At 35.4% G+C, this 25,771-nt stretch overlaps 1 pseudogene; it reads left to right on the top strand.

Annotated features, from left to right (window-relative positions):
• Positions 1-18,443: 18,443 nt before the first annotated feature.
• LOC109789170 (uncharacterized) lies at positions 18,444-19,504 on the top strand (annotated as a pseudogene).
• Positions 19,505-25,771: the final 6,267 nt, after the last annotated feature.

Consider the following 25,771-nt stretch of genomic DNA (forward strand, 5'->3'; position numbering starts at 1 on the left):
AAGCTTTTGTTAAGTCTTTTGAAAACATTTTTACTTACTTTCAAAAGATTTAAAACTTGTTTAAATTTAAAGAGATTAATTTGAGATTTTTGAAAACTTATTCTCAAGGCCAAGCATACTTGCAATTTCAAAAGATTCTTTTACATACTTAGCTAAGTTGACAAGACTTATCTATGTACCAATTGAGATCTTGTTCTTGCATCAACTTGCTTTAGCTCAACCTTGATTCTTCTTCAATGCTTTATAATCACTTTGACATCATCAAAACATTTGTGCATATTTTCTTCCACAATTCATAATTCGTTGTTAGTGGTTATTAAAATTATTTTTTTAATAGTTAAGAATATAATCATTAGCAAATTATGGAAACGAAAAATTATTATGGGAAGAAGTATTTCCATTATCTTATTTACTCTTGTATACATGGATATGAGAGTGTTTTAAGAATTTTTAACATTTTTAAGCATTTTTTAATAAATTTTTGCTATAAACTTTATAATTTTTATCTAACTTAATTTTGTTTATAATTATTTTTTTAATATTTTAAATAAATTATCAATGATTAAAAGTTATCTTTTATTTTAGTATAAATTATTTATCATAAATATAAAATATAATTTATATGTGTTTTTTTATTTTTCCTTCTTTCACCTTTCCCATGGCTTCTTCATAAGATCCAACTAATGATTTATATGTTCCTTCTTAGTCTAATTCAACACTTACCTCAATTTTCTTGAATTTAGTGAGCACTCATAATTTGTCTACTACACCTTCATCAGGTATCATTCCTTCTCTATGGATTTTGGATTCTTGAACCACTGATTGTATTGCCTTTTGTTTATCTTTTTTCTCCTCTTACACCCAAATTCACCCTATCCCTATTTTGTTACTAAATGGCTAGATTGCTCATCAGAGATGGTAAAACGGGCTTTGCCCGCGGGCCGGCCCATTGACCTGCCAAAAATTGGTCGGTCGGACCCAATATTTCAACCCGCCAAACTCGCCAGCCTGCTAGGCCAAATAGCGGGTTGGCCCGTCACAACCCGCTAGCCTGCATACTTTAATTTTTTTTATATTTAATTTTTTGTTTAATTTATTTATCGTCCAAAGGAGTTTCTAATGTTCTTGAAATAGAAAGTTAAAGTTGATTAATTGTGTTTGGACTTGTTTTGTGGACTATCAAAGATTTAGTTTATTAGTAATTTGTAAGTTTATAATTTAGTTTTGATTTTGGTGTAAGTGGACTAACTTCTATTTGATTTTGTTATAAGTTTGTAATTTGTTTTTGTTGAACATATATTATGTATAATGTGTATGCATTTTTAATTTCATATGGTTATATTTATTTATTTGTAGCAGTTTTTTTTATTTGAACATAAAATATTTTTTTTTTAATTTTTTTGTAATAATTTTTTTGTGGTATGCGGGTTGACCCACTAACTCGCTAGCCTGTCCTTAGGCAGGGCGGGCCAACTATCCCAACCCGTTTTATATTGGCAGGTTGGCCCAGCCCGACCCGTTTTTAGCGGGCCATTGACGAGCCAGGCCAAAACGGGTCAGGCTGGCCCGTTTTGCCACCCCTATTACACATGCTCTATACAGTGGGACTATTTTCTCGTCTATTAATCTCATATTACATGATGTCTAGTTTATCTTAGTTTTTACCTTTAATTTCATTTTAGTCACTAAATTGACATCTTCCTTTTCTTCTAAACTTTGTTTTGCTTGTGATGGTTATGATATTCAAGAAATTCAGACCTCGAAGATGATTGACAATGCTAAGGTTAAGAATGAATTATATGTCATGGATCTCAATCAGTTACCTCTAACAAGATTTCTACAAAAAATTCTTATAACTGCTACAAATTTAGATAGTTCAATATCTTCCTATGATGTATGACACTTTTGTCTTGGTCACCCCTCTCCCTTATGCTACAATAATATACAAAAATAGTTTCCAAATGTGCCACCTTTACAATCAATATATGTGATACTTGTCACTTTTCTGAGCAAAAGAAACTACCTTTTCCTTTTAGCTCTTTTATATCAAACAACATTTTTTTTATCTTATACATGTAGATATTTAGGGATCATTCTCAATACCCTCCATTAAAGGTCATAAATATGTCTTAACCATAATTGATGACAAATCTCGATTTACTTGGATCAGATTGATGAAAATCATACTTGAAACTAGACAACACCTCATATTTCATCTCCTTCATAGAAACCCAATTTAGCAAAACAATTAAGACCATTATATCTGATAATGGTAAGGAATTCCTCATGCATTCTTTCTTTCAATCTTAAGGCATAGCTCACCAATTCACATGTGTAGAAACTTCACAACAAAATGGAGTGGCTAAAAGAAAATATCAACATATTTAGATCCTTACTTTTTCAAGCCAATCTCCCGTTTCCTTTTTGGTCATATGTTATCTCTCCTATTGCCCATATTCTCAACCTTTTACCATTTTACAAACTTCACAATATTTCACACTTTCAAATCCTATATGCCCAAAGACCCACCTAAGAGTTTTTGGTTCCCTTTATTTTGCCTCAACCATAACTGCAAACAAAACAAAATTTTAGAATTGTGCTAGAAAATCCATTTACTTAGGCAACAAAGAAGAAATTAAAGGTTTTTTTTTTTATTACTTGATTTGCATTCTCACGAGGTATTCTTGTTTAGGAATGTGGTCTTTTATGAAACAAATTTTCCCTTTCCTAAATCTAGTCATAACACTTGTGATATTTCCTCTTTATGTCTCCCTACTCAGTCAACCAATGTTGATTTTTCTCCTATGCCTCCTAATCCTAGTCCTCAATCAGATATTCGTGCCATTGAAGCATCTACCAAAATCTCAACAAGACAAAGAAAACCACCAAACTACCTTAGAGATTACCATTACAACATAGTCCATTCTCACTTGCATGTCAATTCATCATCAAGTATCTCTTACCCTCTCTTTAATTTTCCAACCTATGATTATCTATCACCTAGCCACAGATCTTCTGTTCTTTCCATTTCCAATTATGTTGAACCAAAAATATATAGTCAAGCTGCCAAACATGCCATGGATCAAGAAATAGTTGCCCTTAAATTGAATAAAACATGGATCCTAATCGATCTACCTTTTGGAAAGCAACCCATAGGATGTAAATGGGTTTACAACATCAAATATAAATCAAATGGGAGCATTGAAAGGTACAAGGCTAGGTTGGTGGAAAAGGGTTATAACTAAATGGAGAGTGTGTTTGAGACATTTTCTCTGGTTGTGAAATTGACTATAGTTAGGACTGTGTTTGCTTTAACTGCTACCAAGGGTTGACTTTTACATCAACTAGATGTAAATAATGTTTTTCTCCATGGAAATATTAAAGAGGAGGTCTACATGAAAATCCCATAAGGTTTCCACACAAATAAATCTAACCAAGTATGCAAGCTTATCAAATCATTATATGGCCTTAAATAAGCAAGCAAACGATGGAATTCCAAGTTAACTGCAACCTTGATCTCTCTTGGGTACACATAGTCTAAGTCAAACTATTCATTGTTCAAATAGTTTATTAGGGTGCAAACCTTAAATAGTGGTTTATTAGGGTGCAAATGTAATATTCTAAATTTGTGATACAACATTCTCAATTTTATATTTTATATATATATATATATATATATATATATATTCTTAAAATAATACTTCTTTTAAATTTTAGTTACCTTATTTAAAATAAATAAAATTGGTTGTATTTTTTTTTTAGAAATAGTTATAATTCACATTTTTAGAATAATATTTTAATCATCATGTATATATAAATAAATATATATAAATTTTAATGTAAGTAATTATATTTAAATACACACACATATATATATATATATATAATATCCAATAATATTATAAATATTTATAATATTATAATTATATATAAAACTATCTATTATAATATAATTACATATATATTTTAATAAGTAATTAAATAAATTTTTATGTAAAACTTCTCATACTACAACTCATTACACGTACACAATATATAATAAGTGGAGGAGTGTGTGTAGCAGTAGATATTGTATGAAAGAAATTATTAAATAAATGGATAAGATCATGTGATGCAAGGTGCAAGATTTTGATTACGTGATACAAAATTACGTGGTACGAATAAGATAATGTGAAATGTAGATAATTACTCATAGTAATAATGTAATGTCAGTAGATAAAGAGCACAGTGGATTACGTGTTTGGTGCGGTAGAAATCTAAGTGTAGATTACGTACACATATTACGTAATGTGTAGTTTCATCTGGTGCCATCTACCTATAAATAGCACATTCACCTTCACATTCACCTTCATATTCACTTACACAAAAATAGCACAAATTGAACGGAGAGAAAGAGTGCAAACAGAAATGTAAAGAGAGAAATAGTGAAAACATAACAAATTTACTTATTTTAAGGTAAGGGGGAGGAGAACTTTATCTCTTTGAAATTTTATATACTACTATGTTTATTTATTTATGTTATTTTCTATGTGTAATTATTTAGTGAGATGTCCCTAACCTCATTTATTTGCTTAACCTATAATTATTTTTATCCATAATAATTATTAATATGTTCATATTTTATATTGTTTAATTATTTTATAATGATTATCATTGTCATTTACTTGATTGATGCTCTTAATATATTTCATTTACGTATATGTTATTTATTTAAAGCTTAACTAATGATAAATACTCCAATTTATTTAGCGTGATTGTTTTCATGATTGACTATAATATAATTTTGTTAAAATATCTTTGCTTGTTTTAAAGATAAATATTAATCTATGGCCATAGAAGATAAAATTTGAATTATTTGTAGCTGGAAGTTTGACCTTGGGGATTTAAATGAGTAAGGAGTCAAGGTTAAAAATTCTTTTGTTGGTTGATATTGTAATGCTCATTTATCCTGACTAGTCACTGCAAGTGTAATTCAAATTTTTATATATATTTTCTAATATTAACTATTGTTACGCATGCTCTGTGATTATAAATCTTTCTTTGAAAATTGTTCTCACTCCTTATATTTCTTGTTTAAAATTTGTATTAATTTATATAATATATATATATATAGATGGATGCGCCCCACATTCCAAGACCTTTTCCCTTAGTGATATCTGCAGTATTTTCTGGAACTACATGGAGTGAAGATGCGGTAGGAAACGTAGTCACATTTAATGGAGTGGCGGTGTCGACTTTTACCTTCTCTCCAAACCAAGAAGTCCCTACAGTGATCGACGGCCCAATAATAGTCACTTTCTTTTTACCGCCCGCTAACCATGTGAATCCAATTGTAAATTTGTTTCAACCACCCATGTAAATATTATAATAGAAGTAGAAAAAGAAACTATGGTATGTAAATAGGCACGTATTGTAAATATTTTTAATAATATGTAATATATATGTAAAAGTAAGTAACTACGCACGTAATGGTAAATATTTTTAGTGTGTTATTATGTATAATATTATTACTATACATGTGTTTTTTATCTATAAATATTATATATATATATACGTATATTATTGAGATTAATATTAATACGACTAGGCGTTACATTTTAATGGTATCAGAGCAACGTTCCATGTAACTTGGGAAATGTGCTAACCATGTTTCTAGCATGATAAACTAACTTGTAAAAATTTTAGATGGCAGGAAGAAGAAATACAGAACTGACTGAGGTTATGCAAGCTATTAAGGACATGGCTGCAACCTTGTTAAGGAATCAACGACCGGAAGGAATGAGGGAGTCACAAGGATTAGTGGAATTTAGGAGAAATAAACCTTCCCAATTTGACGGAGGATATAATCCTGAAAAGGCTGAATTATGGATTAAAGAAATAGAAAAGATATTTCGAGCCATGAACTGTCCTGATAACCAAAAAGTAAATTATGCAGTGTTTATGTTAGTAGGAGAAGCAGAATATTGGTGGGATAGTACTAGAAGACTATTAGAAGGAGGAGGAATAATTATTACATGGAAAGTGTTTAGAGCTAAATTTTTTGAAAAATATTTTCCTAATGATGTTAGGAGGGCTAAAGAAATAGAATTTATGCAATTAAAACAAGGGAACATGACCGTGGGAGAGTATGCTTCCAAGTTTGAGGAATTGGGAAAGTATTCTACTTTCTTTTATCACCCTGATGAGAGAATGAAGTGTATTAAATTTGAGGATGGACTTAGACCAAAATTAAGAAAGGCAGTAGGGATATTAGTAATCTCTGATTTTCCCACATTAATACACGAGTGTCGAATTCTGGAAGGTTTTGATCATAATAAGGATAATAGACCAAAATCTTTTGGCCCTCAATTTAATAAGAAAAGGAATAATGAAGGAAAACCTTATGATCGACTACAATGGAAACCCTAATCTTCTCAATTTGCAGGAAATTCCAGTAGACCCCTGAATAGTCAAGCTAAGTGTCTTAAGTGTGGAAAGAGTCATTATACTAAAGATTGTCATCTCAAAGGACCTGTTTGTTTCAAGTGTGGGAAGTCTGGTCATGTTTTTTCTGAGTGTTGACAACCAAAGGCGCACGCGAATACTTCTAGACCCAAACCAAGACCTCCTACAACTGGGAGAGTTTATATCACGACCTAAACTGAAGCTGCTCAAAACAATGATCTAATACAAGGTAAATGTTTCATTAAAGACAAAACTTTAGGCGCAACTCATTCTTTTATCTCCAATGATTGTGTTCAACACCTCCAATTACCAATTTCTTCTTTAGAGAATAATCTAATTGTTTCAACCCCTACAAACAAATCTGTAATTGCCAATAAAGTTTGTTTAGACTGTCCTATTTTTATTGGTGATAGAAAATTTCTTGTAAATTTGATCTGCGTACCTTTATCACAATTAGATGTGATTTTAGGTATGGACTGGTTATCTTCCAATCATGTCCTTCTCAATTGTGCAGAAAGGTCTGTAATGTTTTCTGATTCTAAGGACCTATCGATTTCATTATCTAGACCAATAAAAAAGTTTTCTTGGGGTAAAGTTCAAGGATATTTAATCTTATCCTCTATGGAAGCTAAAAAGGAAGTCGACTTGAAAAACATAGCTGTTGTTCAAAATTTTCTCGAAGTTTTCCCTAATGATATTCCTGGTTTGCCACCTGACAGAAAGATTGAATTTTTGATTGATTTAATGCCTGGAACTGGACCAATTTCAATGGCACCTTATAGGATGTCACCTTCTGAATTAGTTGAGTTGAAGAAATAATTAGAAGAGTTGCTTGAAAAATAATTTATACGCCCTAGTGTATCACCTTGGGGGCTCCTGTTTTGTTAGTTAAAAAGAAAGATGGAAGTTTTAGGTTGTGTGTAGACTATCGTCAATTAAATAAGTTTACCATAAAGAATAAATACCCTCTTCCTAGGATAGATGATTTGATGGATCAATTGAGAGGAGCCACTGTGTTTTCTAAAATAGATTTAAGATCAGGATACCATCAAATCAAAGTGAAAGCAGAAGACATACAAAAAACTGCATTTAGAACGAGGTATGGTCATTATGAATATCAAGTGATGCCTTTTGGAGTAACCAATGCACCTACAGTGTTCATGGATTATATGAATAGGATTTTTCGTCCGTATTTAGACCATTTTATAGTGGTCTTTATAGATGATATCCTCATATATTCTCGAACTCATGAGGAGCATGAAGAACACCTTCAAACTATTCTTCAAATCCTGAAAGATAAATAATTATATGCCAAACTCTCTTAAGTGTGAATTTTGGTTAGAGGAGGTTAAATTTTTAGGACATGTGATTTCCAAAGACGGAGTGTCTGTGGATCCGTCTAAAGTAGAAGTAGTTCTATTATGGGAACCTCCAAAAACAGTGATAGAAATCCGTAGTTTTTTGGGTTTGGCAGGATATTATAGGAGATTCATAGAGAAATTTTCTAAGATAGCAATGCCTTTAACTCAACTCACTAAGAAAGGGCAACTCTTTGAGTGGACAGAAAAATGCGAGAAGATTTTTCAAGAGCTTAAGAAAAGATTAACCACTGCGCCAGTCTTAGCCTTACCCAATCCTAATGGGCAATTTGTCATTTTTTGTGATGTTTCAAAAATGGGATTAGGGTGTGTTCTTATGCAAGATAGAAGGGTAGTAGCATATGCTTCTAGACAATTGCGAGCTCATGAAAATAATTACCCAACCCATGATCTAGAACTAGCTTCCATTGTTTTTGCACTCAAAATATGGAGACATTATGTGTATGGTGGTAAGTTTGATGTTTTTAGTGATCATAAAAGTTTAAAATATTTGTTTAATCAAAGGGAACTGAATATGAGACAAAGAAGGTGGATGGAATTTTTGAAAAATTATGATTTTGAATTACATTACCATCCAGGAAAAGCCAATGTTGTGGCTGATGCACTGAGTAGAAAATCTTTACACATCTCTTCATTAATGATTCATGAGATGAATTTGATAGAAAAATTTAGAGATATGAATTATCAACTACAGTAAGTCAGGATAGAATACAATTGCATGCAGTTCAAATTACTAGTGACTTACATGGACAAATTGGTGAGGCTCAGGTAGTTGATAAATTCATTCAAAAGAAAAAGAGATTGTTGGGACAAAAGGATGGTCAAAAGTTTAATATAGATCAAAAAGGATTTTTGAGATTTAATGATAGGATATGTGTACCCAATGATTCAGAAATTAAGAAAATAATTTTAGGTGAGGCACATAAGAGCAAGTTGAGTATACACCCATGGGGCAACAAAAATGTATCAGGATCTCAAGAGAATGTTTTGGTGGCCTAAAATGAAAAAGGAAATAGCACAATATGTGGCTACATGTTTGATTTGTCAGAAGGCCAAGATAGAACACCAAAAGCCAGCAGGAATGTTACAACCCTTAGATATACCTGAATAGAAATGGGACAACATAGCAATGGATTTTGTAGTTGGTTTACCACGAACAATTCATAAGTTTGATTCCATATGGGTTATCGTGGATAGGCTGACAAAATCTGCTCACTTCTTAACCATTAACATTAGGTATTCACTAGAAAAATTGACTGAACTGTATATAAGGGAGATTGTACGACTGCATGGTGTACCATCTAGAATAATATCTGATAGAGATCCTAGATTCACTTCTAAATTTTGGGGAAGTTTACATCAAGCATTAGGAACTAAGTTTCGCCTTAGCTCTGCATATCATCCTCAAACAGACGGACAATCAGAAAGGACCATTCAATCCTTAGAAGATTTATTGAGAGCTTGTGTGCTAGAGGATTCTGGTAGTTGGGATCAATATCTGTCTCTGATTGAATTCACGTATAACAACAGTTTTCATTCTAGCATAGGTATGACACCCTATGAAGCTCTATATGGTAGAAGGTGCAGAACTCCTTTGTGTTGGTTTGAGACAGGAGAAAATTTAATCTTGGGCCCTGAATTGGTATAACAGACCATGGAAAAAATTAAAATGATTCAGGAAAAATTGAGAACGACTCAAAGCAGGCAGAAAAGCTATGCTAATAAAAAAAGACGACCTCTTGAATTCCAGGAAGGTGATCATGTATTTTTGAAAGTTACACCAACAACTGGAATTGGTAGGGTAATGAAATAAAAGAAACTCACACCTCGATTTATTGGTCCTTATCAAATCCTCAGAAAAATAGGTCATGTTGCTTACCAAATTTCTCTACCTCCTTTTCTTTCTAATCTTCACAATGTTTTTCATGTGTATCAGTTAAGAAAATATATTTATGATCCATCTCATGTAATAATGCCTGATACAGTGCAGTTAAAGGATAACCTTACATTTGAAACAATGCCTATACAGATCGCAGACAGGAGGATCAAGCAGTTGAGAGGCAAACAGATTTCATTGGTAAAGGTCATCTGGAATGATGTTACTGGAGATGCTACGTGGGAATTGGAAGAAAAAATTAGGAAAAACTATCCTTATTTATTTTTAAGCAATAAAAATTTCGAGGACGAAATTCCTGTAAGTAGGGGAGAATTGCAATATTCTAAATTTGTGATACAACATTCTCAATTTTATATTATATATATATATATATATATATATATATATATATATTCTTAAAATAATATTTCTTTTAAATTTTAGTTACCTTATTTATAATAAATAAAATTGGTTGTATTTTTTTTTTATAGAAATAGTTATAATTCACATTTTTAGAATAATATTTTAATCATCATGTATATATAAATAAATATATATAAATTTTAATGTAAGTAATTGTATTTAAATACACACACACACATATATATATATATATATATATATATATATAATATCCAATAATATTATAAATATTTATAATATTATAATTATATATAAAACTATCTATTATAATATAATTACATATATATTTTAATAAGTAATTAAATAAATTTTTATGTAAAACTTCTCATACTGCAACTCATTACACGTACACAATATATAATAAGTGGAGGAGTGTGTGTAGCAGTAGATATTGTATGAAAGAAATTACTAAATAAATGGATAAGATCATGTGATGCAAGTTGCAAGATTTTGATTACGTGATACAAAATTACGTGGTAGGAATAAGATAATGTGAAATGTAGATAATTACTCATAGTAATAATGTAATGTCAGTAGATAAAGAGCACAGTGGATTACGTGTATGGTGCAGTAGAAATTTAAGTGTAGATTACGTACACATATTACGTAATGTGTAGTCACTAGTACAAAAGAGGTGTATTACGTAAGATATTTTAGGCTTTTTACGTCAGAAAACGTACCGACGTAGAAGCCGGAGATGTAAATTTTACGTCGGACCTGCAAACCCGATGTAAATTTACGTCGGACATTACGAAATCCGACGTAAAAAAGTAGTAAAAAAACAAAAAAAAACATAAGAACGCAGGCAGAACGACCCGTTCTGATTGCAGAACGACCCGTTCTGCTTGCAGAACAGGCCGTTCTGCTTGCAGAACAAGCCATTCTGCTTCGTAGAACAACAAAAAAAAAACGACCACTACCTATACAAATAGAACAACCAAAAAATCGAATAAAACAGATAGCCAGAGTAACAATGCTAAGTAGAAAAGTGCTAACGAAACCTTGTTTCATACCTGAGGAGCAGCAACAATGTGCAAATGAGTAACAAAGAGTTCATCCCTCTGCAAAAAACAAAAAAATGATTCAGTAACAAAGGAGAGGGAGAGGGTTTACAGAGAAAAAAACGAAAAGTGATGAAAAGTGAATGCGCACGGTGTGCCTCGCGCTCTCTTATTCAAATTTGCGTCTTTTTTACGTCGTCCAATCTACGTCGGACAAACATACCTCCGACGTAGATTGGACTTTTTACATCAGACCCTACCAGGTGCGACGTGAAAAAGTTCGCAAAAATTACAAAAATGCCACCGCGTCTTTTTAACGTCGGATTTTCGTATTTTCGACGTAAAAGGGGTGACGCAATATGCTTATTTTCTACTAGTGAGTGTCATTTGGTGCCATCTACCTATAAATAGCACATTCACCTTCACATTCACTTATACAAAAATAGCACAAATTGAACAGAGAGAAAGAGTGCAAACGGAAACATAAAGAGAGAAATAGTGAAAACGTAGCAAATTTACTTATTTTAAGGTAAGGGGGAGGAGAACTTTATCTCTTTGAAATTTTATATACTACTATGTTTATTTATTTATGTTATTTTCTATGTGTAATTATTTAGTGAGGTGTCCCTAACCTCATTTATTTGCTTAACTTATGATTATTTTTATCCATAATAATTATTAATATGTTCATATTTTATATTGTTTAATTATTTTATAATGATTATCATTGTCATTTACTTGATTGATGCTCTTAATATATTTCATTTACGTATATGTTATTTATTTAAAGCTTAACTAATGATAAATACTCCAATTTATTTAGCGTGATTGTTTTCATGATTGACTATAATATAATTTTGTTAAAATATCTTTGCTTGTTTTAAAGATAAATATTAATCTATGGCCATAGAAGATAAAATTTGAATTATTTGTAGCTGGAAGTTTAACCTTGGGGATTTAAATGAGTAAGGATTCAAGGTTAAAAATTCTTTTGTTGGTTGATATTGTAATGCTCATTTATCCTGACTAGTCACTGCAAGTGTAATTCAAATTTTTATATATATTTTCTAATATTAACTATTGTTACGCATGCTCTGTGATTATAAATCTTTCTTTGAAAATTGTTCTCACTCCTTATATTTCTTGTTTAAAATTTGTATTAATTTATATTATATATATATATATATATATATATATATATATATATATATATATATATATATATATATATATATATATATAGATGGATGCGCCCCACATTCTAAGACTTTTTCCCTTAGTGATATCTGCAGTATTTTCTGGAACTACATGGAGTGTAGATGCGGTAGGAAACGTAGTCACATTTAATGGAGTGGCGGTGTCGACTTTTACCTTCTCTCCAAACCAAGAAGTCCCTACAGTGATCGACGGCCCAATAATAATCACTTTCTTTTTATCGCCCGCTAACCATGTGAATCCAATTGTAAATTTGTTTCAACCACCCATGTAAATATTATAATAGAAGTAGAAAAAGAAACTATGATATGTAAATAGGCACGTATTGTAAATATTTTTAATAATATGTAATATATATGTAAAAGTAAGTAACTACGCACGTAGTGATAAATATTTTTAGTGTGTTATTATGTATAATATTATTACTATACATGTGTTTTCTATCTATAAATATTATATATATACGTATATTATTGGGATTAATATTAATACAAATAGGCGTTACAACAAACCTGTCACTACTCATTTATTACCTACCAAGAAACTTGGCAAAGATGATGGTAATCATTTTTTTGATTCAGCATCCTATCGAAGACTAATTTGTCGTCTCATAAACCTAACCAATACTAGATCAAACATTACTTTTTTGTGAATAAATTGAGTTAGCATGTCTCTAATCCAATGTAGTCTCATCATGAAGCTTCTATGCGGGTTTTGCAATGTGTGAAACGGTCACAAGAAAAAGGATTTTTTTCCCAACTTCTTCTGATCTCAAACTAACTGCCTTTAGTGATTCAAATTGGGCATCATGTTTGGATGCTAGGAAGTTAGTCACAAGATTTTCTATTTTCCTTAGCTCCGCTCTTATAGTTTCCAAAACTTTATCTAAAGCTAAGTATAGAGCTCTAGCAAACTCTATTTGTGAAATTCAATGGCTAATATACCTATTGCAAGATCTTCACATTCTAGTTCCTAAACCAATATGTTTGCATTCTAACAACAGGCCTACCATCCAAATAGCTCAAAATCCAATATTCCACGAGCATACAAAACATATCAAAATCCATTGTCACCTAGTTCAAAATAAGATTCAAGAGGGTATTGTTCACCTATTGTCAATTTACTCCTTAAATCAACTAGCTGACATATATACATACGAAAACATTATTACTAGATCCCTTTCATTCCATCTTGTCCAAGTTGAACATGGTTGAGATTCATGCCTCGACTTGTGGGGGTTGATAAAATAATAACATTAGTTGTTTTGATTTGTTACGATTCTATTTCTTTATTTGTTGGCCATTTTAGATATTGTATTATTGTATAAAACAACAATCATCTATCAATAAATATTATTCACTTTTCTAATCATAATAAAACCCTCACACAAGATAGAGGTTAATGTTTAATATATAAGGGTCATTTTTATTTTTATTTTTTTCACACCAACCTATATCTTAAGGATACAATAGAAGAAAAAAAAATATATACAAAAAATATAGTCTAATCTATTAATAATAATTACTCACTTATTTTACAATTACCTTTGCCCTCTATTTTCCATCAAAACTATTTTACTCTCAACTAACTACTAGTATAGTTACTTATGTGATGTGAGATATTTGATTTAAAACATGATTTATATCATAATAATTAATAAATATAATTATAATAATAATAATTATTATGTTAGTTAGTTTAATGTGTTTTCTTTTTATAGTTTTAAAATATATTTATTTTTATTTTATAATAGAAAAAGTTGATTGTATAGAGTTTGTAAATTAATTGTATACAATAATAATTTTGATATATTTATTGAACATAATGTATATGATATTTGAAGCAAATACTTACTAATGTTAATATATAATATTGTCTCTATTAAACAGAAGTTATTTATTATAGTTTTAAATTATTATCATGTAATAATTTCATGTAATATTATTCAACATATTATTGTAAAAATTTATTTATATATAGTGTGGTAGTTGATTTCTGTTCTATTTTTACTCCACTATTTATTTACTTCTTCATCCAATAAATATAACTTTTTTTTAAAAAAATTATTATAATTCAAATATTATTTGAAAGAGATAAACATTGTTCCCATATTATTATAAAAATATCCATATAGAAAAATATATTAATTTTATAATTTTTTTAAAAATAAGTAAATAAGTTTTACTATAAATAACTGAATAATATTCAAAAAGCACTATATCTTAAACAACTAATTATTGATTCCTTAGTATTTTATTTTTTAATGTTCAAATAAAAATTGTTTTTACATAAATTTTTCTTCAAAAATATCATTGAAGGTTTAACGTACAATACAATTTAAATTTATTAAATTTAAATGACAATAATAAATATTTCTTTTTTGAAGGGAATAATAATAAATATTTTTAAATTTAGTATCTATCAAATTAAATTTTCTAAAACAATTTAATATTTCAGGTTTGTTGTAACTCTATTTTAATAAAAATTAAAAAAAAAATATTAATATCAATGTACATTGAATAAAAGATTCCTTTTGCTTTTATATTTGAAAAAGTAAACTTATACATATCTAAGAAAACAAATAATTAATGCAAGAAAATAACTAATTTTTAATAATCATAAATTAACTCATTGAAATGTTATAAGAAAATATGAAAGAGAAAGAGAAATAAGCCGTAAAAGCTACTATATTTGTTCAATTTATTTTTGATGAAACTCATCCAAATTTTCAACTGCAAGAAAATTGAAGAGAAGACATAAAAAAAAAAACTATTAACAATATGCATTAAGGTATGCTAATAGAGTGAATATAAATGATGAAGGAAAAAAATTAATAGGTGAATGAAGAGGAAATGAGTATAAAAGGGTGTAAGGGTGAAGAAAAATTTGTAGTAGAAAAAAATTTGATAGGTAAATGAAGATGTGACAGGGAAGGTGAATCAAAAAAAAAAAAAAAAGCGAGAATAAAGAAAATTTTGTAGAGATTTTGTAACAATTTTCTAATGATATTAAAGAAATATAATATTTTTGAAAAGTATAGGTATTAAAATATAACAGTTTTAAATTTGAGAGACCAAAAATAAATTTATCTTAAATTTAAGGGATTAAAAATATATTTAAAGTTATAAAAACTTCATTATACAACATTTTTTTTTCAACTTAATAGAATTGAATGTGCTATTTAATTATAATCATCATTACTCTTTAATAAAACACAAATAATAATTGTCTCATAAATCAGTTCTAAATTTAAATTTGAATTTAAATAAATAATATTAAAAAATTAAAAATAATCATCACATCACTATTATATGTATTTAATATAATCACATTTCTTATAATATTTTAAATATTTTTATGAAAATTAATTCATATTTAATTGACTTTATTCAATTTAGTAAATGCTAATAAAATTATTTTACAATTGATAGAAAACTTTTGAATTTTAAAAGGGCTACAAAATTTTAGAAAGAGTGAGTTTGGTGTATGTAGTTTTGAGCAGAAAAATTATTTAAGAAACTATTTTATCTTTAATATATATATTTAACCTGATTTACATTTTGTAATATCTATTATTTCTATATTTTATTTTATATTATTTTTTAAAAAAATTTACAGAGACTCTATCACTCGTAAATATAAAAATGATATATTTTATTATGATTTTTTTATTTTAAAAGCGTTATATTGAAGAAATAAAAGGATAAACATTATTGAAGTAAATATAAAAACAATAAAAATAGGTAATGTTTGAATTTTAAAGATAAAATATATATTTTTATATTTGGTTACTAATTGTTTGATAATAGAATTTAAGTGTCCTTCGCATGCAAAATACGAGTCTGTTAGTTAAGTTGGTGTGGGACTTACTACCCGTAGGACCAACTATGGATGCAAATTCTACAAGATAAGTATTTGTTTGGTGGCTCTCTTTTCGGTAGTCGGAGAAGGAAGGGGTTATTGGTTTGGAACTCTATCTTCGAGCCTTTGAGGTTTTGGAGGATGGTTTCATGATGAAGTTAAGAGTAGGGGAGTTGGATTTTTGGCAAGACCCATGGGGTCATGAAAGAGCCATTTATTTCCATAATTTCCTAAGTTGATATCCATGACATAGGTCTTCGGGTTTGAGATGTTTGGAGTGGTAATTCTTGGAATCTTAGTTCTTTATACTCTTCTTTACTTGTTGGGTGATTGCACAGATTTAGGAGATTTATCCTCATTTTATTGTTGGTGTACGCCATATCTATGGATATGGAGATGACATACCCAAGGTGTTTATAGCATGAAGTCAGCGTATGATTGGTTGGAGAAGAATCACACGTCAATGCATGACTCTTCATGGAAGTGGGTTTAGAAGTTTACACACCCTACAAATGTACAGGTCTTTGTTTGGCAGCTTTGTCATCAGGCCATCATGACGTGTGATGTATTAGCTCATTATGGGTTGCTCATCTCGGTTTTTTGCCCAAGGTGTAATGGAGCTATCGAAATTATGGAAAATTGTCTTTTCTCTTGTCCTAAGAGCTTGGCTGTTTGGCAGTGTTTGGGGTTGGGCTATATGTGAGGAACGACTCTCTTGGGGTTCACCGGACGACTTGGCTGGAATAATAAAGGCGTCAAGATGGTGCTCTATCCTTCATTATCCTTTGGCAGATTTGGTGTAGCCAAAGTCTTTTAGTGTTTAAACAGCGTCACATGGAGGTTCAGGCTATTTGTTAGCGAATTTCTTCGCTTTGGATATGGTCATGTGTTGCGTTTGAGGTCCTTAGGATTGTTGGTCCACTAGTTCCTTGGGTTGTGGCATGGTCAAGACCTTTTGTGGGTTTCATTGCTCTATATGTCGATGAAAGTGTGTTTGGTGAACCCATGAGGGCAAGTTTGGTGATTTGTGTAGGGATGATACAGGTTCATTTCTGCTTGGTTTCATGGGGTAGTTGCACAGTTTGTCACGGGATTGTGAGACATGGGTATTGCATGCAGAGGTGTTGGCATTGTTGGATGGGCTATGTTTGTGTTGGGTGAAAAAGGTTCGTTGTTGTTCGGATTCACTTACTTTGTTTAATATTCTGAATCAGGGTCATCCCATTACTCATTGTTTGACAAATGAGTTAGTAGAAATTCGATGTCTTTTGAATAGAAGCTAGAATTGCTCTTTGTCACATATATTCTTTGGGAGGATAACATGTATGTAGATGATTTGGCCAAAAAAGGTACATCATCTCAGGAGGGTTTTACGATATTTTAGTAGTTGAGCCTAATTTTCTTAGCTCCTTGTTGCTAACTGATGGTATTAGGTTGACTTGTTTACGGGTTTAATTGGTTTCGAGTTTCTTTATATTCTTCTTTTTTATTTCTTTTTCACATCCCATGTACCAAGAAAACAAAAACTTAAGTGTCCTTTCCTTTTAATTAATTTGGCATTTGATTCCATTTTAATGCATATGTCTGGTTACACTACAGTATGATTCAAGATTAAATTGATAACTTATTCAAGTGTGGTGATTTATTATGAATAAATGGAAGTTAAATCAAGATACAAGTATCAAGTCTATTTTTCAAATTGAATATCGTATCGTCAATTTTTCAAATTGTGAATCATATCGTATCATAATTATAAAAAAAATAATTTATACAATTTAACAAAAATGTATTAAAACACATTCATTATTAATAACTAAAATTCATAAGTCTAGGGACATAAGATGCATGATTAATGCTAAAATTTGTTATAATTGAATAATATTAAAATTTATTATAAATATTTTGCAATTATACTTATTTTATATTTTATGTACACTTGAATATGTTTTTAGTCTTTCAAATTTAGGATAAATTTGTTTTTGCTTCCTCAAATTTAAAATTATTATTTATAGTCTCTGAAATTTTTAAAAATTTTATTTTAGTCTTTCAAGTCACCAATAACATGTTTGAAAGTGACATAACTCAACCTTACAAAACAAACTTGTAAAATGAAAGTTGTTCTCCACTTATATACTATTTAATTGCCTAATCTCTAGTCGATGTAGGACTTGAATTTTTCCCAATAAAATCGTGGTTATTCGATTTCCATTAGTGATTTGTGGACAAAAAAGACACTACTTCCCATTCGTATTGCTGGGTCCATGAACGGCGTCGTGTATAGTGCGATACTAACTAATAAACCGACGTATGCTCAATGTTGATCATTATGTTTGATTATATATTTGAAAGATGGTATTGAGAAATTTGTTTAGCCTTGTTGACAAATTTCTATATGATGCATGCAGATAGATAGTAGCTGTCTTGGCTGTCCAATAAGATGCCTCCTTACGATTGCATGTTTCTGTTTAAGCCCCATATAAGGAAGGAAGCTGTCATGGATCTAGTTGTAAGGGTGGGAAAACATGTGTACAGAAGAAATGGGGTTGTCACTGATATTAAGAGTCTCGGAACAGTTCAGTTGGGCTATGGTGTGAAAAAGCTAGATGGCAGATATTATCAGGTGAGATTCGTTATTTCTGATGTTGTATTGTAATGCTATTTTCCCCCTTTTTAAATCAAAATCGCATTGCTTGAACTGTTGTTGTCATCAGGGTTATATCAGTCATGGACAGACAGAGCTACATATAAATTACCAAATTAATGTAATGTAGGTTAATATAAAAAAGGCTTTAGTGGTACGGGTGTCAAAGGATTTGGTGAAATGTTTCACATAACTCTAGGTATGAGGTTAATATAAGGTTATGGTTATCAGTACTATTCAACCAAATGTGACTCAAAAAAAGTGACTTGAAACATACTATATCGAAAATTTAAATTGTGAAATGTTTATTGAATGTGTGGTTTTCTGCTTGCAGCAGTGAAGTTTGAATGGAAATTATGCAATTGAAATGTAATGTAATGTGCTGCCATTTTCCATTAATTTTAATGGATGTAGAGCTTGCTGATGCAAATGAGCATGATGGCTACACCTGAAATGAACAGAGTTACATTACCTAAACAAGGAAGACCGGTTATGGCGTTGGCTTTTGGTTAAGCAACGCAACACAAAATTTGGGTTCGACTTGCTTGGTGATGAAGGTAGATTTGAGCTGAGCAAATTCTCCCAACTCAGTAGACGGGATGATGAAGATGAGGATGAAGATGATGAGGAACACGAAATAAACTAAGATGAAACAGTGAACTAAAAGATAGCTGAGTATTTTGTTAGTTTCCATTGAGAGGATAAAATCAGTTTGCATTGTTCTGTTGGTGCCAAACATGTGCTTATTTATTGTACTAGGTGTATTATCCGTACTGTCATGCCGAGCTCGAGCTCGGCATAGCTGCGTGGAATGACCTCGGAACACGCATTTGGAGACCTCGGTCTAAACGAGATTCGCAATCCAACCAAATCATAACCGATCTCAGGAGATCTTAGTCCAGACGAGATCCGCTATCTAATTAGATCATAACTGATCTCAGGCCCAAGGCCCAACGCAACCCTAACTCACACTAAGGTACGTGCATTACTTATACGAGACATCCACTCATACAAACCCTAACTTTAGCATCGGAGTCTCTTTTGCAGGTACCACCCCCATCTTGGAACACCAACGTACCCGCGAAGGAGGCTCACCAATCTTACTCGGCGGATCACCTCTACAGCAGATCTCTGGTAAGAATATTTGGCACTCACCGTGGGGCCGATCAAGACAGCTCTTATTGGCCACGCTTATGGTATTCACCAGAAGCCATAGCAGACGTGCAACAAACGACGCAGATCACACAATTACCATGGATAACAAAGCCACATTGAGGAGACTGATCGACCAGGTCGAACAGATGCGGCAACAACACGACGCCGATCTGCGAAACATGCGTGCCCAACACGAAACCGACCTAGCAGCGATGCAGACCGCCAATGAAACTGACCTAGCGGCGCTACGCGCTGAAAACGAGCAGATTCGCGCCCAGCTCCCTCGACGCCCCTCTGATCATCCTCTTGAGGCGAGCAACCTCCACGAGGAAGAAGGGCACTCGGTCTCTCAGCCCCAAACTGCGACTAGGGCACCGACTCCACGACCTGCCACGCATCGGTCTCATGCACCAACGAACAACTCGGCCCATGAAGTCAGCAAGGCCCCAACTCATGTCACGGGGGGTCAAGCAACCTTCTGCCGTCATCCCTTTGTGGATGGCATCATGGAGACACCACTCCCTCAGGGGTGGAAGCCTCTCCACCTCGATCGCTATGATGGCACGACGGACCCCGATGAGCACATCGACCTGTATACGACACAAGTAAACCTCTACACTAACAATGATGCTATTTTGTGTAGGGTTTTTTCGACCTCGCTCAAAGGGGCCGCGCTCAACTGGTACACCCAGCTTCCCGCTGAGTTAATTGACAGTTTCAGCACTCTGGTCAGGCGATTCACTGTGCAATATGCAACGAGCCGGCCTCACCACATCACTTCAGCCGCCCTGGCCAGTCTCAGGCAGAACGATGACGAGCCACTCCGGGCGTTCATGGAGCGATTTGCTGCCACCTCGGTCAAGATCAAAAATCTGAACCCCGAGGTCGCCCTGCATGCCATGCTCATGACACTCAAGCGCGGGCCCTTCGTCGACAGCCTATGTCGTGAGGCTCCTCGCGACATGGATGAGCTCCGAGCCCGCGCTGTGGGCTACATCCAGATGGAGGAACACTCCGCATTCCGTGACCAGGTTCGCGGAAAGGGACCAATGAAGCCAGAACAGGGTCACAAGGACAAGGTCAAAGTCAACAATGATAGCCAGTTCAAGAAGTCGGCTAGGGCAAACAGAGGGGGGAGATATGACTTCTATACTCCCCTGAACACGCCTCGAGTACATATCCTGGAGGAGGCCAGTAACAGCAACCTGCTCACCCTGCCACCGCCAGGTCACACCCCCAACAGTGCTAACAAATCCAAGCACTATCGGGACCACAGGAATCACGGTCACACCACTGAGGAGTGCCGCACACTTCGAGACGTATTGAAGAACTCATCCAGGCAGGCCACCTCGGCTAATATGTCCAGCGACAGCAGGGTCACCGAGGAGGCTATGGCGGACGAGGACGAGGCAGAGGTCGTGGTTCAGGAGCTCGCACAGACCAACCCTCTGGCTCTCAACAAAATGCCGGCGGAGCAGTGCAAGCTGAGGTAAGCCAAGAAATAGGATCGGCTCCCCTACAGGGAGTAATCAATACAATTGCAGGTGGTTTCGCAGGCAGAGGCGCCAGCAGCTCGGCCCGGAAGAGACACCTGCACAATATCAACAGCGTCCATTCCACTACCTCGACTTCACACCAGAGCTCGCCGCCAATCACCTTCACCGACGATGACTATGCTGGCGTCAGTCCCAACCAGGATGATCCCATGGTCATAGCCGTGGAAGTAGCCAATTGGGAGGTGCACAAGACACTGATAGACCAGGGGAGCTCGGCAGATGTCCTGTATTGGCCGACCTTCCTCAGGTTAGACATCCCCCACTCTCTCATCCAACCTCACACAGAGCCCCTAGTCGGTTTTGCAGGAGAGCGAGTGCACACTCGGGGATACGTGGACCTGCTGACCACCTTCGGAACCTCTCCGGACACAAGGAGAATTATGGTCCGATACCTCCTTGTGGAAGCCAACACCTCCTACAACATCATCATTGGGAGGCCGACGTTGAATCAGCTCGGAGTTGTGGTGTCCACTCCACACCTCACCATGAAGTTCCCGGGAAGTGACGGTAAAATCATCTCCGTCAAAGCAAATCAGAAGACAGCTCGGCAGTGCTACACCGAGAGTCTGAAGATCTCCTCGTATGGCGAGCAAAGCAAGAAGGATTCCCCCACCGTGGCTCACATCACCCACGTGGAAATTGCTGACCTCGACCCGAGATTTGACTCTCATGACGAGCGGCCAAGCCCCATTGACGAGCTTGACGACCTCCAGATCAGGAAACTTCCCGGGCAGTGCACAAAAATCAGCAGGCAGTTGAGCCCGAATTTGCTACAGTAGATTGAAGCTGAGATTTTCTAGAATGCCGACCTCTTCGCCTGGTCCAGCGCCGACATGCCAGGTATAGACACTGACTTCATCTGTCACAGGTTAGCAATACGCAAGGAGGCAAGGCCAGTGGCCCAGAGGAAGAGGAAGGTCGACGGTGAAAGGCGGGAGGCCATCATCACCGAGACACAAAAGTTGCTGAACGTTGGCTTCATCCGAGAGGTCAAATACACCACATGGCTAGCGAATGTGGTCCTAGTGAAGAAGAGCTCGGGGAAGTGGCGCATGTGCGTTGACTACACCGACTTGAACAAAGCATGCCCCAAGGACTCATACCCTTTGCCGAGCATTGACAGGCTGATCGACGGAGCATCAGGGCACGCCCTCCTCAGTTTCCTCGACGCCTACTCCGGGTACAACCAGATAATGATGTACCCACCCGACGAGGTGCATACGTCCTTCATCACCGACCACGCCAACTATTGCTACCGGGTGATGCCCTTCGGTCTCAAAAACGCAGGGGCAACCTACCAGCAGCTGATGGATAAGGTTTTCCACCAGCAGATCGGGCGGAACATGGAGGTCTACGTCGACGACATGGTAGTCAAGACCACCTCGGCAACAGACCATGCTACCGACCTCGCCGAGGTGTTCGCCTAGATCAGGAGGCACAACATGCGCCTCAACCCAGAGAAGTGTGTCTTCGGCGTCCAGGGAGGCAAGTTCCTCGGTTTCATGATCACTAGCCGAGGAATCGAGGCCAACCCCGAGAAATGTAGAGCCATCATCCAGATGTAGAGTCCGTAAACGGTGAAAGAGGTCCAACGCCTAGCCGGACGGTTAGTCTCACTGTCCCGTTTCATCCCCAGACTCGCGGAGAAGGCAGGGCCGATCTTCACTCTGCTATGGAAGCCAAAAGACTTTCAGTGGACGGATCAGTGCGAAGAAGCTTTCCGAAGCTTCAAAACCTTCCTCACGACTCCGCCAATCCTACAGAGGCCGGATCACAAAACTGACCTCCTCCTCTACTTGGCCGTAGCAGAAAGCGCCATCAGCGCAGTTATAGTACAAGAGCACCAAAAAGTGCAAACACCGATCTACTTCATCAGCCGAGTCCTCCAAGACGCGGAGAAGCGGTACCAAATGATCGAGAAGCTGGCACTGGCACTGGCACTTGTCACCGCAGCTCGGCGCCTCCGACCCTACTTCGAGAGTCACCAAGTGGTAGTCAAAACCGACTACCCCATCAAGCAAATTCTACGAAAGCCCGAGCTTGCCAGACGAATGATTGCGTGGTTAGTAGAATTGTCTGAGTTCGTGATAGACCATGGGCCAAGGGCCTAGTTACCAGAGCTATGGCTAGAAGAATACAGGAAGAGTTGGACCTTGTGAAGACTAGTGGGCTTGTCAAGTCCAAGGTATTCTTCACTTGGAATGCTCTATCATAAAGAGAAGGCCTAGTTCTACTTGTGTATATTGTACAGTTTATACATAGTCTCTTGTATAGGTTATTTTTGCCTTTGTATTTGTGAGGCACTTTACTTGCTTTTTCTAGTGTTTGTATATTGATTTTAAGGTAGGCTACTTGGAGAGTTTAACTCCATTTAACCTCCCTAGTTGTTACATTCATTTTGTATTTTTTTTCAGTAGGGAAAAAAGGGGTGGCATTTAGCAAAGCTAGGGAGTGTATTTAGAAATTGGACCTGAGTTGGGCCTAGGCAAAATTTTGCATATTGGACTCATTTTGCTCCTAATTTTTCATAGATTTGATTTAGCTAGGTCTCATCATCATATGATGAACCTAACTAAACCAAATCAAGAGTTTTCAAAATAAATCATGGAGCAATTTGGAACCAAGGCCACCTAGCTCATTTTCTTCTTCCTTGGCCAAATTTCTAAACTACACCTCTAGGTTTTTGAAGCTTGCCTTGCAAGCTTCTAAACCTTAGTAGGTTAAGCTTACCTTACCATGGTTCTTAAGTGAACCATGGTCAAGGTTAGCTTCTCCTACAAGCTTGCTAAACCGTGGGAAGTTAAGCTTACCTTACCATGGTTCCTAGTGAACCATGGTTAAGGTTAGCTTCTCCTAGAAGCTACCTCTCCCTATATATTTGTAAATACCTCTCATGTACTCACTTTTGACAAAATTGAGAAATAAACTTCAGATTTATCTCACTCAAGAGTCCCTCAAAACCGTGGAGAATTTCTCTCTAAGGTTTCTAGCAAAGTTCTTCAACTTTGCCTTGGCTCCTCAAGCTTCCTTCACAAGCTTAGGAAGTGGCCGAACCTTCTTCAAGAACTTCTCCTCCATTGAAGCTTCTTCAAAGGAGATTTCAGAGTTCTAAAGGTGTCAACCTCAAGGAGCATCTTGGTCCTTGCATGGAAGCTTGGAAGAATCACAATCTTCTCCAAGTGCTTCCATCAGTTCGACATCCAGTACGAAAGTCGCGGACCCCTGAAAGCTCAATGTCTGGCCGACTTCGTAGCCGAGCTCACGCCTACTACCGCCGAGGAACCCCAGGTATGGACTTTACACGTTGATGGGTCCTCCAACTCTAAGGGTGGTGGTGCAGGTATCATATTGGAGGGGCCAAACCAAGTCACTTTGGAGCAATCCCTCAAGTTTTGCTTCAAGGTGACCAACAACCAGGCAAAGTATGAGGCACTCCTCGCAGGACTAAGGCTAGCCCACGACCTCGGAGCTCGAAGAGTGAGTTGCAGCAGCGACTCGAAGATCATGGTGGAGCAACTCAGTGGGACGTACCAGGCAAAGGACACTCTTCTACAGCGGTACTTCCACGTCGCATCCCACCAGATCTCGTCCTTCGACGAGTTCACTATACAGCATGTGCCGCGAGAAAAAAACACCCGAGCTGACCTCCTATCAAAGCTCGCCAGCACCAAAAGGCCTGGACAGCATCGAACTATCATCCAGGAGACCTTGCACTCACTCAGCCTGGACGACAAAGTCGTCAATGTCAGTAACAGCGAAGACCAGGGGTGGATGACAGGCATCTGGAGTTACTTGAAGAAGGGATCTTGCCCGAAGACAAGGACGACGCTCGGAAGATGAGGATGAGATCGACTAAGTTCGTCATTATTGGGGACGAGCTATTCAAACGTGGCATTTCCACTCCACTGCTCAAGTGCTTGACTGCGCCTCAGGCAGCCTACGTCATCAAGGAAATTCACCGGGGCATATGTGGCATGCATTCCGGAGCACGGTCAATGGCGATCAGAGTACTCCGAGCTGGATACTACTGGCCCACGCTGAAATCGGATTGCCAGGACTACGTACAAAGATGCAAGGAAAGCCAGTAGTTTGGCAACACACACCGGCAGCCGCCCGAAGCTCTCCACCCCATGATGTCGGCATGGCCTTTCTCCCAATGGGGAATGGACATCCTCGGGCCTTTCCCCCCTGCGAAAGGTCTCCTAGTGGCGATCGACTAC

This window comes from Cajanus cajan, chromosome 9 (genome assembly GCF_000230855.2).
Source record: "Cajanus cajan strain Asha chromosome 9, NIPB_CcT2T_4, whole genome shotgun sequence".
Classification (NCBI taxonomy): Eukaryota; Viridiplantae; Streptophyta; class Magnoliopsida; order Fabales; family Fabaceae; genus Cajanus; species Cajanus cajan.